This window comes from Lemur catta, chromosome 14 (genome assembly GCF_020740605.2).
Source record: "Lemur catta isolate mLemCat1 chromosome 14, mLemCat1.pri, whole genome shotgun sequence".
NCBI classification, from domain to species: domain Eukaryota; kingdom Metazoa; phylum Chordata; class Mammalia; order Primates; family Lemuridae; genus Lemur; species Lemur catta.
In genome coordinates, this window is record NC_059141.1 from 4166116 (window position 1) to 4178802 (window position 12687).

Genomic DNA, 12687 nt, shown 5'->3' on the forward strand with positions numbered 1-12687 from the left:
GCGGGCGCGCAGCCGGCCAAGTCCCCGGAGCCGACCCTTCCTCCGCGTGAGCCCCGCGAGTCTTGCCGCGGATGCTCCTCTCGGAGTGCTCCGTGCCGCGCCAGGCTTGCCAGGGTCCGCGGCGAGACATGCCCGAGCCAGGTGCTGCACCGACCTCGACTTATCTATAAGCAGCGGAAGGTAAGCGGAGCCCTCGTGCCCTCCTCCTGCGCCCTGGCGCCCGCTGCACTTGGCCACGGGCAGAGAACCGCCCGGACGGGCGCCGACCCCGGCTCCGGCGCACGCACTCAACCCCAAACCAGCTTCACCGGGACTCGGCGGCGCCCGGGGCCAGTACACACCGGTGCAGCCGAGAGCAGACGCGGCGGCGGGTACGGGCGGGGGCGGGGGTCGAGGTTATGCAACCGCATCTGGCGGGGCCAGTTCGCCAAGGGGCGTCTGGCAACTTTGGCGACGGCCAGGAGGAGCGGGGCTATGTGTCTGCGATGTCGGTTCTAGACAAACGCCACAGCTTCGCGAGCACCCGACAGCCTTAGCCAGGCAGAACTGGGGGATCTGGGGGCGGTCGTCTCCCCGGAACGTTTTGAGGCTTTTAAGTATTTTCCAAACTAAAGCGAACTGGAAAGTAGGGCTCATTAACTTCGGGTGGGGGTAAGCCAGAGCAGAGGGGCCCTGACGCCAGCTACTAAGGAGAGGGGAGAGCAGCAGCGAAGGGAGATGCCCACGTGAAATGCCCGTCGCCTCCGCTCGCTCCCCCGGGTTGGCACCTTAACGGGGCTGCGGGCTGGAGTCAGAGCCCGCGGGGCTTCGGGGTGCCTGGCATCCCGCGTCAGCCCGGGACAGGCGTGGGAAACCTAGCGATGCTGCAGACCTAGTGAGTGGGCGAGCTGGCAGAGGGCAGGAGGGAAGAGAGAGCCTCCTAGGGCTAGCCAGGGGCCGGGCAGTGCCTTGAGTCCAAAGTCAAGAGCGAGAGAGTCTGCATCTTGCTGGTTCATGCCCAGGGTTCCAGGCTGGCCTCTCCACTGCTTGGATAAAGAGCCTCTCCCTTTGACCTCAGCATTCTACTACCCAAAAATATGCCACAGGGAGATGGAGCCAGCGATAAAAGAATGCCAGGAGTGGGGGAGGAGAGCAGCCTCTGGAGTAAACAGGGAAGAAAATGGGTGCGTTTTGCTCGTCTACAAAGCAGGGCTCCTGCCCTGACCTCTCTCTTGCTGCCAGTCTGTGCTGGGGGTGTTGGACACCCTCCTGGGCCCTCAAGGGAGAAGCAGCAGTGAAGCAGTTTAATTTGACCTTGTCTGCTTTGGCGCTTAAATTCTGCGGAAGCATCCCGAGGTGAAACTGCAAGAGTAGGAAGGAACTTTGGGTGAGCCGTGCCTTGGCTAGGAATCCAAGCGATCATTTCAGAAGACTACAGCTCAGGCTAGCAGAGAGTCTAGATTCAGGATCCCGGGTTCATGCACTTGGAAGGTTTTCCCCTGAACAAGGACTTGCTGGGGGAGTTACCTGTCCATATCCCAGTGGGGAGAAGTGTCAAGGTTACAGTGCTGGGCACTTGATTTAAAATACCACCCAAATCACAAGACCCAGGCCATTCCTGATGAGTAGTACATATATGAAAATGATAAAACCCTTATTAAGCTTATGCTACAGATTGAGCAGAAAGTAACCATCATTTCACTATGCAGAGGTGGGAAGTGCTGGTTTTTACTACGCATTGTGCTATTTATTACATTCATATCCTGTTGAATGTTACTTTTCAAAGTTCATATTTTATCTTTGAAATTTTTTGCAAGAATGACTGGCAAACATGCTCACAGGAAAAAATGGAAGTCCTGCCATCTTCATGCCTCACCAGATATTGATAATTTACTATACATGTTTACTACTTACATTAGATGGCACTGCTCCTCACCACGGTTTTATCAGAGGCGCATTTGGGAAAAAAAAGTCTAGCATAGCTATCACTAATTGCATGATTTTGCATAAATTATGTTAGCTACAGTTTTGTTGTCTTCACTTCACTAAATTCATCATTTCCAAAAAGACAGAATGATTTGGGTAGATTTCTTTCACTAAATGAAAGACCTTTACTTAAAGTCAAGATGCCCTTGAAAAGGAAAATATGCCTTTAAACTTAGTACAATTACCAGGACTTTATATTTTATCACTGTGATTAGGACTTTGAGTTTTCATGTAAATCAGGCCCATTATCCTATTGAGAAACGTAACTACTGGTTAAGAAATAGGCTAATAAGGCAAAGGCTAGAAAGCTCCATGTTTGCACAAAGACCTTTCTAAAAGCTCTATAGAAACCTGGATACTCTATTACTCGACTGACTTTCGGGGCTTTTCTGTTTTGCTACAATTGTTTTCCCCCATGGCAGGATAAGGAATTTTTGTCTTTTGCTTCTCCCTCTATAGGGAAAAATTTTTAAATAAATAAATAAAAGACTTGTACATGAAAGGCGTCTGCCTACAAGGAAAACTCCTACACATTGAAATAAGTAGTCCAAAAATAAAAATGATAAATGATTCTCTGAAATAACAGTTGATCACAACAGAGTGGCTGGACAGACTCATTCATGTAGCTAGACATTTGAATTCTCTTGTTTGCTCCAGCTCATGACTGTCTCATTTAGAGACAACTACTGAACTCTTGTGTACAAACAGGTTACTTTTGTTGGGGCCAGGATGCTTCTCAGAGAATGATGATACGAAAATGACCACAGCTGCATCACAAAGTAGCAGTGCTATGGACAGGCATTCATAGAAGAGAGCAGTGACAGGTTCACCAGGGGTTTTTATTCTGAGGCTCTGGACCAATCCACCAGATACGTGGGCAGATGCCTATGAAAGATGCTGCTGAACCGATCAGTGGCACCCAAGAAGCTTGGGTAAGCAGGCAGATTCTACATACCCGAGGCAGACCAGTTGTTCTGGGAATGTGAGGTTCCAAAGACTCCCCAGATAAAACTAGTGTTATTATTTTAAATAGTTCCTTCATAAGTGTCAAGAACAACATCCCTTACCCACCGTAATTCTACTGAGACCTGCATTCTCCAACCTGAAATTAGCTGACGTAATTTATAAAGCAGATCTTTTTTAGTCTCCTCACATATTTGATTTTAATATTTCATAACATTTATGGAGCAACTTCAATATTTTAAACCAAAATTTAATATGATTGATATTACATGACAACACTTTCATTACCATGAAATTCCCATACAAACATTTAGAGAAATCTTTATCTTGTACTTGTACTAACCTGTGATGTGCAGCATGTAGTAAAACTCCATGACTTTGAATCAGTTTATTTTAAAAATATTTTTTTCTTATATATTAAGGATAGAATACAGAATTGCAGGGACCATGCTGCAAGGATCCTGACAGAATTCCTATAACCAAGTTGTTTGGACAATGTCTTACGTTAAGCACTATGCCTTACAAAGTACAGGTTTGAACCTCTGGACCATGACAATGTGTCTATTTCAGATTCTAGGTATTCCCAGACAACCAAGAATCTTACCTCACAGATTAAGAAAAACCATAACTGCAGAAACATTTCCTGGTTCCAAATTCAAGTCCTTTCAGAGACCCCTCTACTGGAAGTCATAGGTTGTTCAGTGTGAATTTGAGTCATATATACTTCAGACATTAATCAGATCATAATGAATGAGTTGAGGGACCTTGAGGTGTACAAAGATACTATCATGTGACTAGCCATTGTCTAAATAAAAACAAAACATTCTAACCTGACTGCTCTGTGTCTTTCTGCTGAGTATATATTCCCAGCTAAAACTGTGACTCAGAGAAAATTAACTTGAATATAGAAAAGCAGATATTAGGGACAAGAAGGAAATATGTTTCTAAATTACTCTATAAACCTTTTGGCTAACACCATATTTCAAAGGGATTTGGAAAGAACTCTCTCCAAAGGCATTATTTATGAATATGCTTTTATAGAAGATTGAACTGCTTATTCAAAGTATTGCATGTCCAAAGACATGTTCTCTTTACCACATCATCCTCTTGTTAGGAAGTTTGAGCAAGAACAGACAAGAAAGATTCATCTTTGCACAGTGACATTCACACAAGTTACATTATTCTAGCCAATGCAGTGGTGAAGAAACTTTTTTAAAAATCATAACAGCATGTCAAAATGTTTGTTGAAGTTTATATTGTAGTTACTGTGGAACATTCCAATTCAAACCTTAATAATCTAGCTTTGGGTATAAAATGAAATGCAGTAAACTACAGCATATGAAAGACATGAGAAGGGGGCTATGGGATGCTGAAAATATTACAAGCAGCCTTGCAAATAAAAGTTGCTCTCTCTCCACTTCAGTGCTCCAGAAAGCAAGAAGAAAAAGTGCAGGCTGATGGTATGGGGGCCTCTTTCCAGCTGCTCAGTTGATGAACCACCATGGGGGTACACCATACATACTGCCAACCTTAATAAAATTGAGCAATCTTCATGCTTCTAGGTCATTCCACTGGTGATGTGGGTCCCTCCACTCTCGTTCTTCTCTGAGAGGTATTTATTTGTCAATTGTCCATTTTTGGGGGTTGTTTTTTGTCTTTTCTATATGTATACTTAGCAGTTAGATCCTAGACACCTCACATTGTCTGCATTTTGCATAGTAAAGTCTGCTTATTTTTGTAGTGATTTTAGCATCCTTAAAAATGTAATGAAAATATGAAATCTGGGCTCTTAAAATGGGGCAAGCATAGGGAAGGTAGATTGATATGCAGATGGCTTTGTTCAGAAAGAACGTTTGATTCATGGGAATGTACTAAGTAGTAGCTGCAGTGGCCAAGGCGATGTGTAAGGTGTTACAAGACCAGGTGAGAGGTCCCCAAGAAGCTCTAGTCCAGGAGAAGAGGAGGAGGTGCAAGTAGCAAGCCCCTCAAGACTCACAGGAGGTAGAATCGGGGTAGGAGGGTACAAGGAAAAAGTGATGCCCTGGCCAACTCTGAGGGTGAATGAAGGTTGAGACAGGACCCCTGGGTCCAATACACAGAAGTCCTGGGGCTACAGCCAGGTGGTAAGGCGCTCAGAGCTAGAGACTTGTAGGGGAAGAGTGAGAAGGGACATTTGGCAAAGGTTTAGGTTCTGGGATCAGAGAGCTTGAAATCAGTTTGAGGAGAACCAGTAGGGCAGGAGGGGCTTCTGTTCATTTAGTGTTTTGAACACGAACATATATTTTCAGAAGATTAAGTCTTGATATCTAAAGAAGATAAACCAGAGAAGAGGAATTTGAGAATAGTTAGGGAGGTGGGAATGAACTAGTACCAAATGTGACTGGTGACACTGGGAATTTACGTAGGGGAGCAGCTATGAGAGAAGCACTCCAGCTGGCAACTGGTGAAGAAGGGGTTAACAATGCTGCCCAAGGCCAATAAGGTGGTGGTGATTTTAATGGAAACAGAAGTCTGGGAGTCTGGGCAAGAGCAGGGTGAAAGATACGATTACTTTTAGAAATTTAAGTATGAGTTTTCAACTGGAAATATGTTAAAAAATAAGTTTTTCATCATCTCTCACTCCTTAGAACTTCCACGAGAAATACTTTCAAATAGGAGAAAAAGGGACCAAAGGGTTGACAACATAAAGAAATCCTTAAAGGACTAAGCACAGTTCTATCTTGTAACAGGTGCTTAATAAATATTTAATGAGGCAATTAACAATAAACCTAGTCAGTCATCTTGCTAGAAATCCAGGGAACCCTGATTGGGAAATAAATGTTCTTTGCCATGTCAAGTTATACTTTTGTTGCAGTAGGAATTAAAGAAACATCATAAGAAGCTGGGGAAGAGGAGGCATGCTTCCAGAGATGCCCACACAGTGTTTAGAAAAGAAAAAAGGACCAAAGGTTGTGTTCTTCTGCCACCAAACTCAACCTCAGTCATATCCTTAGGTGAAAATTCACCTGGGTAGAAGTAGAGTTTTTAAAGAAAGAATGTCTTTGAATTTAGTGACCTAGTATTAGAGTAAAAAAAAAAAAAATGAGAAATAAGAAAATGTATCTTGCTGCAATCACAAAGATTAATGTTTTTATACCCCCAATGCTGACATTTGGGGTTAAAAGGAATTTTCACTAGACCTTCACCAGAAAACTAGGGAGTTCACTGGGGTGGCTGGAGACAACCAGACATCTCTCATCCTTGACCCCACCTCGCAATCGGACATCATGACATCAACTTAATTGATCTCTGTGCCAGGCCTGCCAATTTATCATTTTTTAATAGACAGCATTGTGGTGCATAAAGTTTTTTAAAAATTAGTTTCCTTGTTGAAATCATGTGGCACAAACTAGTGTCCACTTACTCGTGCACTTGGGGCTCCCAGAGCTTGGACAATGTGGCCAGGGTTTAGTCCCAGGACAGTTCCTGGTACGCCCCACATGTACATGTAGTGTGTGAAATTGAAGAAATGCTGAAAATGATAAGTTTCTCACTTTCAAATCATATTTTTCCTTTGACTTCTCTGGCTACTTAAGAGCCCAGTGATAACTGCTTTTCTCAATTATGTATTCTTTGTTTTTGTTTTAATGGCAGTCATTAGTCCAAAGGCTTCACTAAAGTAGTTTACGTCCTCAGTTCATTTTGTTTTATTTATATTTGTCTCTCTATATAATATTAACTCTCCTCTATGTATATCTCTTATTTATTTACTGCGTTCATGTGAGTGGCAAACATACCCATGGTTAGGTGGAATGATGGGATGTAGCATATGGCTGGAACACGGGAGCCACAAAAACAGCGCCCCGTAGCACTTGGCAGCATTGGCACCCACACTCCACGGGGCAGGATCCACTGCTGAGTGAATGGCAGATACGAATCTGGACTCAGCTCGTTCCTAGTCATCACTGAAATTCTACATGGAAGCATCCATTCTAACTCTGTTATCCAAAGACTCAATGAGAGTGGCCACTGGCACATGCAACTTTAGAGTAAAAACCTAGCACAATCGTTCAATTTTTAATCAGCCATTCAAGGTGGAATCTTCTGGTGGTGGTTCTCAAGCTTGCGTCTCTCAAGTAACACAGCCGGTGTCATCCACATGCACACCATGTTCCTAAGAGTGCTGTCCTTGTCCACTTCCACTTCATTACCAGGGCCATATACCGAGAGCTTCCTAGGAGCCGGCCACCTAATCCATGATCCTGGCCCACAGAGGAGCCCAGCGTGGCAGTGAGAGCACAGGCGCTACGCCAGACTGTCCTTGCGTACACTCCCAGCTCTGCCAGTAACTGTCTGTATGCCCATGGGCACTGGACTCCACTACCCGTGCCTCAGTTTCCCCATCTTTATTAAAAATGGTCATCTCTCCTTCAGAGGCTGTTTGGAGAACAAAATGTTCGAATATATATAAGGTGACAAATGGTACCGAACCCATGGTGTGCACTAAATAAGTAAGGCCTCTTATTGTTATCTTCACTCTCCCAGGTTATATCACTTGCTGGGGATTCTGGGCCAATGAGTGGAAGGGCCAGAACTCAAAACCAAGTAGCTGGTCTCTGAACCCCCGTTCTTAAGGACTATAGCCAGGAGTTCCCTGTCAAGAAAACACTGCAGAGTGTGGGAGTGCTCAGCAGGTGACCTTCAGCAGCGTACCCCACTGGTTTATGAAATCCAACACCAAGTTCTTCACTGAAAAGATTGGCAGTGTACTAGTGACCAGTCTCGTGCCCAGAGCCATGGTTGAAAAGAGCTGCCCCTAGCTGTGGAATCCGTAGAAAGGGACGGAATTCTAGATGTTTTCCATCTCCAACCAGAAACATCAAAAACAAGAAAACCACAAAGCTTTATGCCCTACTCCAGCTATGGGCCTGCCCACTGACAATTTATTTCTAATTTGCCATCCCGTAATCAACTGATGTTGTCAAAGTCCTGTACTTTAAATCGTGACAATGACTGGTCACTAGTTTTTCTTGTCTGTGGAATATGAATCCACCTTGACTACTGACGCACAAGGAAGACCAACCCAGGCCACAGAGCACACACTAGTCTGTTGGTGACTGTCCCAACAGCTGGCTGAGTTCCAGCTTCATTCTACAAAAAAAATGGAAGGGGCCAGTGCTCCCTGCTCCCCTGAGCCATTCATTCATCCATCCCTTCATTTAATAATTATTTTGGGTACCTCTCATGTTCCACATGCTGCCCTAAGCTTTGTAGATACAGCAGGAAATACAGAAGAGAACAGGGAGTGAAGAAGATAAATAAATGAAACACAATATGTAGGCCAATGTTTCTGTATCCTGGATGCATTATTAAAATTATCTAAGGAGTTTTTTAAAAAAAATCTGCCACACAGTCTCCATCCCCCAGAAATTCTGATTCATTTTCTTCTTTTTTAATGGACTAACTTCCTGGCCTACAAGTGTGGTGTTCTACAGAGGCAGGCAGAGGGATGGAGCCCTTAAGGAAAATGCATGTTTTCTCCCTGCCTGTGGGAGGACAGCCATCCCCTGGATCTTCTTCTCCTACATGGCAGGAAACACTTTCTTTAAAAACACACGCACAAAAACAACAACCAAAAGCTTGCAAAAGGTTCCACTTCATCAACATCTGTGCTGTCCTCCAAAGCTTCAAGAAGGCCAAAGCATAGCGGGGTCATTTGAGGTTTTTGGAAAGATTTATATTTTCCTTTTTAAACATCTTTTTAGGATACTGAAGTCTGCAGAGAATCATTTCATAGATCATCAGTATTGCTTATTCACTACAATGTTAACTTCTACTCGTGAACTGCACAGTCTTATCCCACTGTTGTCCCTTTCCCTTTTCCACAGTCCTTGGGAAGTAACAGGAAATCTATGCCAAGGAGTTGCTAGGGAGATTAAAAAATAGAGGCAACCGCGAAAATATAACCTTTCAGTTGAACACTTGAGCTTGTTGTGTGTTGGGAGCTTCATAGAGCATGGAGCTGTGTGATGTCCTACCCTTGCCTTGATTGCACCTTTGTCCCTGGATGAAATGTCATGCTCCATTCTTGTTGGGAGAAGGGGTTGCTGCAGTTGGCCCTTAAAGAGCACCCAAAAGGTTTACAGCAGTGGCTTAAGGCCATCAAAACTGCATGTGCCTCGAGACTCAAGTGCACAGCCAGCAGATGTCATACCGTCAGCCTGGACTGACATTCCTGAGCATCACCCTTCCCTCTCCTCTGTGTGTCACATGTGTCCATGTGCTGGTGTTTGCATTTATTCAATGACTTAAATAAAGTCATTTCATTCAAACTTCTGTGCCCCTCTGAAGTAGCCAGACCCACTGGTGGGCCCCAGGCCCTCCAGAACTTTTTTCTCCTCTATAGTAGATTAGAACAGAGGTTACGAAAGAGGCCATGCTCTAAATTTTTATGTTATTCCAGCTATTGAGATTTTTGAATTAAGTTCTTAATTTATTTTCCCACTACCACATCCTTCTCCCAAGAAGAAAGTTGGATAACATAACAACCAACCTACTGATAATTCCTAGCAAGTCACATTTTCTACATCAGATATGTAGTAAGAGCCTTGATGTATTTCATGATGAAATATAAAACATGCACCATTTTCTGTACCATCTACTCATTTTTGTAAGTGTGTATGCCATCTCCTTCTCTTCCATCAGCACAGAAAAAATGTGTACAACAGCCCAACTCAAGATAGTTATGCCAGCGTTCAGGAGATAAAAATCTCTGGATATGCTTAAACCCTACCCATTCTTCTTCCCACTCCTCTAATTCCTACCCATGTTTCAGAATATAGCCACATTCTGCCTAATCCGAGGCTCCAGATAAGGTAGGAAGAATGCTTGAAAGCCACTAATACTGTACACTGATCCTAAACCTTCTTGACATGTCACAGGCGAGGCCTTATCATAGGTAAGCTGCAAGGATAGTGATGTGTATCATAATATTCTTAAACCAATAAGCAAGTGCTGACACCTACCAGACCACAGGAGAGAGGAGTTGCTTCGAGGAGCCTAGTCCACAGAACACTTATACTTGGAGAGAGAACTGGCACAGAGCAAAACAAAGTGACACATCCTTTAGGCCTACTCTTGTGTGTCTCCCAGGTGACTCCCCAGGGAGCACCCTAACTCCACCATGGCCCCACACACAGTGGCCAGGTGTCATCCATCAATGCATCTCTTTCTTGCTGGACCAGATGCTGCTGAGGGCTGTGCCTTGTGTTCCTTTGTTTGCTCAGCACCTGGTGTGGTTCCTGGGTCACCTTAGACGTGAGTGCTGATCACTGAGTCAATGAAGGTAGCAGATGAGGACGGGAGAGGCCAGAGAAGGCAAGAATAGCTTTGGACCACCAAAAAGAGACTCTCCATTGGAGAAGAGGCTAAGGGTGCAGTCCTGGAAAGTGAATCAATGGAAGCAAAGACACAAAGTAGGGACTGCCTGTAGTGTGTTCTAGAGACAGTCTGGGGAGTAGCTTAACTTCAGCAGGTGGAGGATGTCTGAGTAGCCATGAGAAATCTAGAGAGATAAGCAGGGTGGGAAAAATTACAGAAGACCTTCAAAAAAAAAAAAAATGTTTGTTCTTTGGAAGTTGCTACCAAACTGGGACGCACTGATGCAGGCATCTGCAGAGAGGAGAGATGTGAGCGCACGGAGCCTGGACTAGCAGGGCCTGCAGGGTGGGGAAGGAGAGTTAAGAAGGCCAAGATTGGGGCAGGAACGGGTGAACAAAAGGGAAGAAGTCAACAGGAGGGAAAGACAAAAGTCCCCAGGGCCTGGTGATGACTGAATATGGGGCATTAAACTAGCAAATGAAGCAAGCACAGCTGACAGCACCTGTTGGGGCACCCTCAGAGCAGAAGTTCTGGAAGATTCCACGGTGCTAAGTTAAGGATGGGTCTCTTGACCCCACTGGAAGCCAAGTCCAGTTCTGCCTTTTGCTGGTGCCTTTTGCTCCAAGCTCAGCTGAGGCAAGGACCATAGCTGTGATTCTGAATTGAGTCTAGACAACCCTTGGGCCTGAGGCCAGTACCCTGTGTCAGGCCACCTCCCAGGAAGACCACCAAGTCCTCCTCCAGGCTGCCAGAGACGCTGCTAAGCTTTTCATGCCCAAAGAGAGAAACCTTTGAAGACATCAGAATGGAGCTTTATGAGGGAAGGATGTGGCTTCATGTTTTAGACAGAAGTTCATAAGAGCTGTTGGTCAAGGGAAGAATTAAAGGACCAACTAACCTGGCAGAATAGAAAATAACACCAGGATTGGTGAGAGGTAGAATTTATTTTAAGGAATAAAATGTGACAGCTATTTGGGTGTCACAGCATAAAGCATAGAAAAATACTATTGTTTGTTTTCTCTTCTCACCCCCCAATGATGACATTTTGAATTCTGAATGCTGAAACTTCGTCCTGGGCACACCTGCAATGAATGTCAGTCATTCTGCTCAAAACAGTCCCTCAGTTTCCCCATCCCAAGCAGTTAACTGTACACATTCCTTCTGAGGACTGTGACTTTTGTCTTGTCTGACAACACCTCTCTTTGGGGTGATGAACTACTCCTGAGGTTCCCCTCCTCGCCCTCAGCTGACATGGAAGGAGAGAAAAGGCACCTCCACTCCATGCTGTGGGTCTGAATTCATGTCCTTTTGTTTCACTGCAGATTAAACCATCTCTGTATCATTTTTAGCCCATGAATAAGAAGAAAGGCTCAAAAATTCAAAAATAGTCTTTGGACACTGGACCATGGATGGCTGGACTAGTACGAGCACTGGGAAGGTCACACTCACTCACTCTCTCTGCAGGCTTTTGTTAGGACTTGTGTACGTGGGCTGGATACTTTCTCTATGTTTTGCTGTCAGCTTATAAATAGAAGCTAATTACAAGAAAGGCTCATTCTCCCTTTTTTCTTGGCTTCACTACCTCTGCAGTGAACCCAAGGCCATGCAAAGTTTAGGGTTTGGCCAAACCAAGGAAACACTAGATGACTTTGGTGTTGAGCTGTTGGAACCAATTTTGCTGAACTCTTTTTGGCCATTATTAGTTAGCAAAGCTAACTGCTACAAATAAAGTTAATGTTTTACACTGACGTAATGTCTCACTGGGAGGAGGCGTTTTTTCCAGTTGATTTTTGCCAGCATCATAAAATTTTGGTAATTCATTTCTACTAATTCAGATTCCATTTGGACAGAGGATGAGCAAAGGTTAACATCAGTAGAAGCTGAAAATCAAAGAGCTGAGTAAACAGTGAAGCAGAAATGAAGAGGAAAGTCTGGGTCATTTAGGAGGGGCATTTTCTGGTTCTTCTAAACCTCAACACCAAACCAAAGCATGACATGGAGGTTCACCCCCTGTCCCCACTCCTCAGAACCAGGCTGCTGTGAGCCTCTGTGGCAACAGTGGTTTACATTATGTAGCTGAAGTAACTGACTGTAAGATTTTGTTGGTTGAATTTTTTTCCTAAAAATCACAGCTATGAATGAGATGGGGCTACTCCTAAGATGGTTTTTCTTCTGCCTCAAAACCTGCATTGAAGCTGCATGAGTGCCCCTCTGCCCGACATGAGACTGGGCGGTCATCAGTTCTTAATGGCAGAGGTTTTGCTGCAACATTCCCCAAATCGAAGGAACAGGGCATGACTGCGTGTGTCTCCTGCGAGGTGCCACAGCTCTGCAACAGGAGCCATTCCTCCCTCACTGCTCCATCGCAGCAAGGCATCTGAATTCATCTAGTTACCCCTG

At 44.5% G+C, this 12687-nt stretch overlaps 1 protein-coding gene across 4 annotated transcripts in view; it reads right to left on the reverse strand.

The window, feature by feature from the left end:
* DOCK1 (dedicator of cytokinesis 1) overlaps positions 1–12687 on the reverse strand; it is a 469449-nt gene that overhangs the window by 221779 nt on the left and 234983 nt on the right. The gene's annotated exons all lie outside the window — the stretch shown is intronic.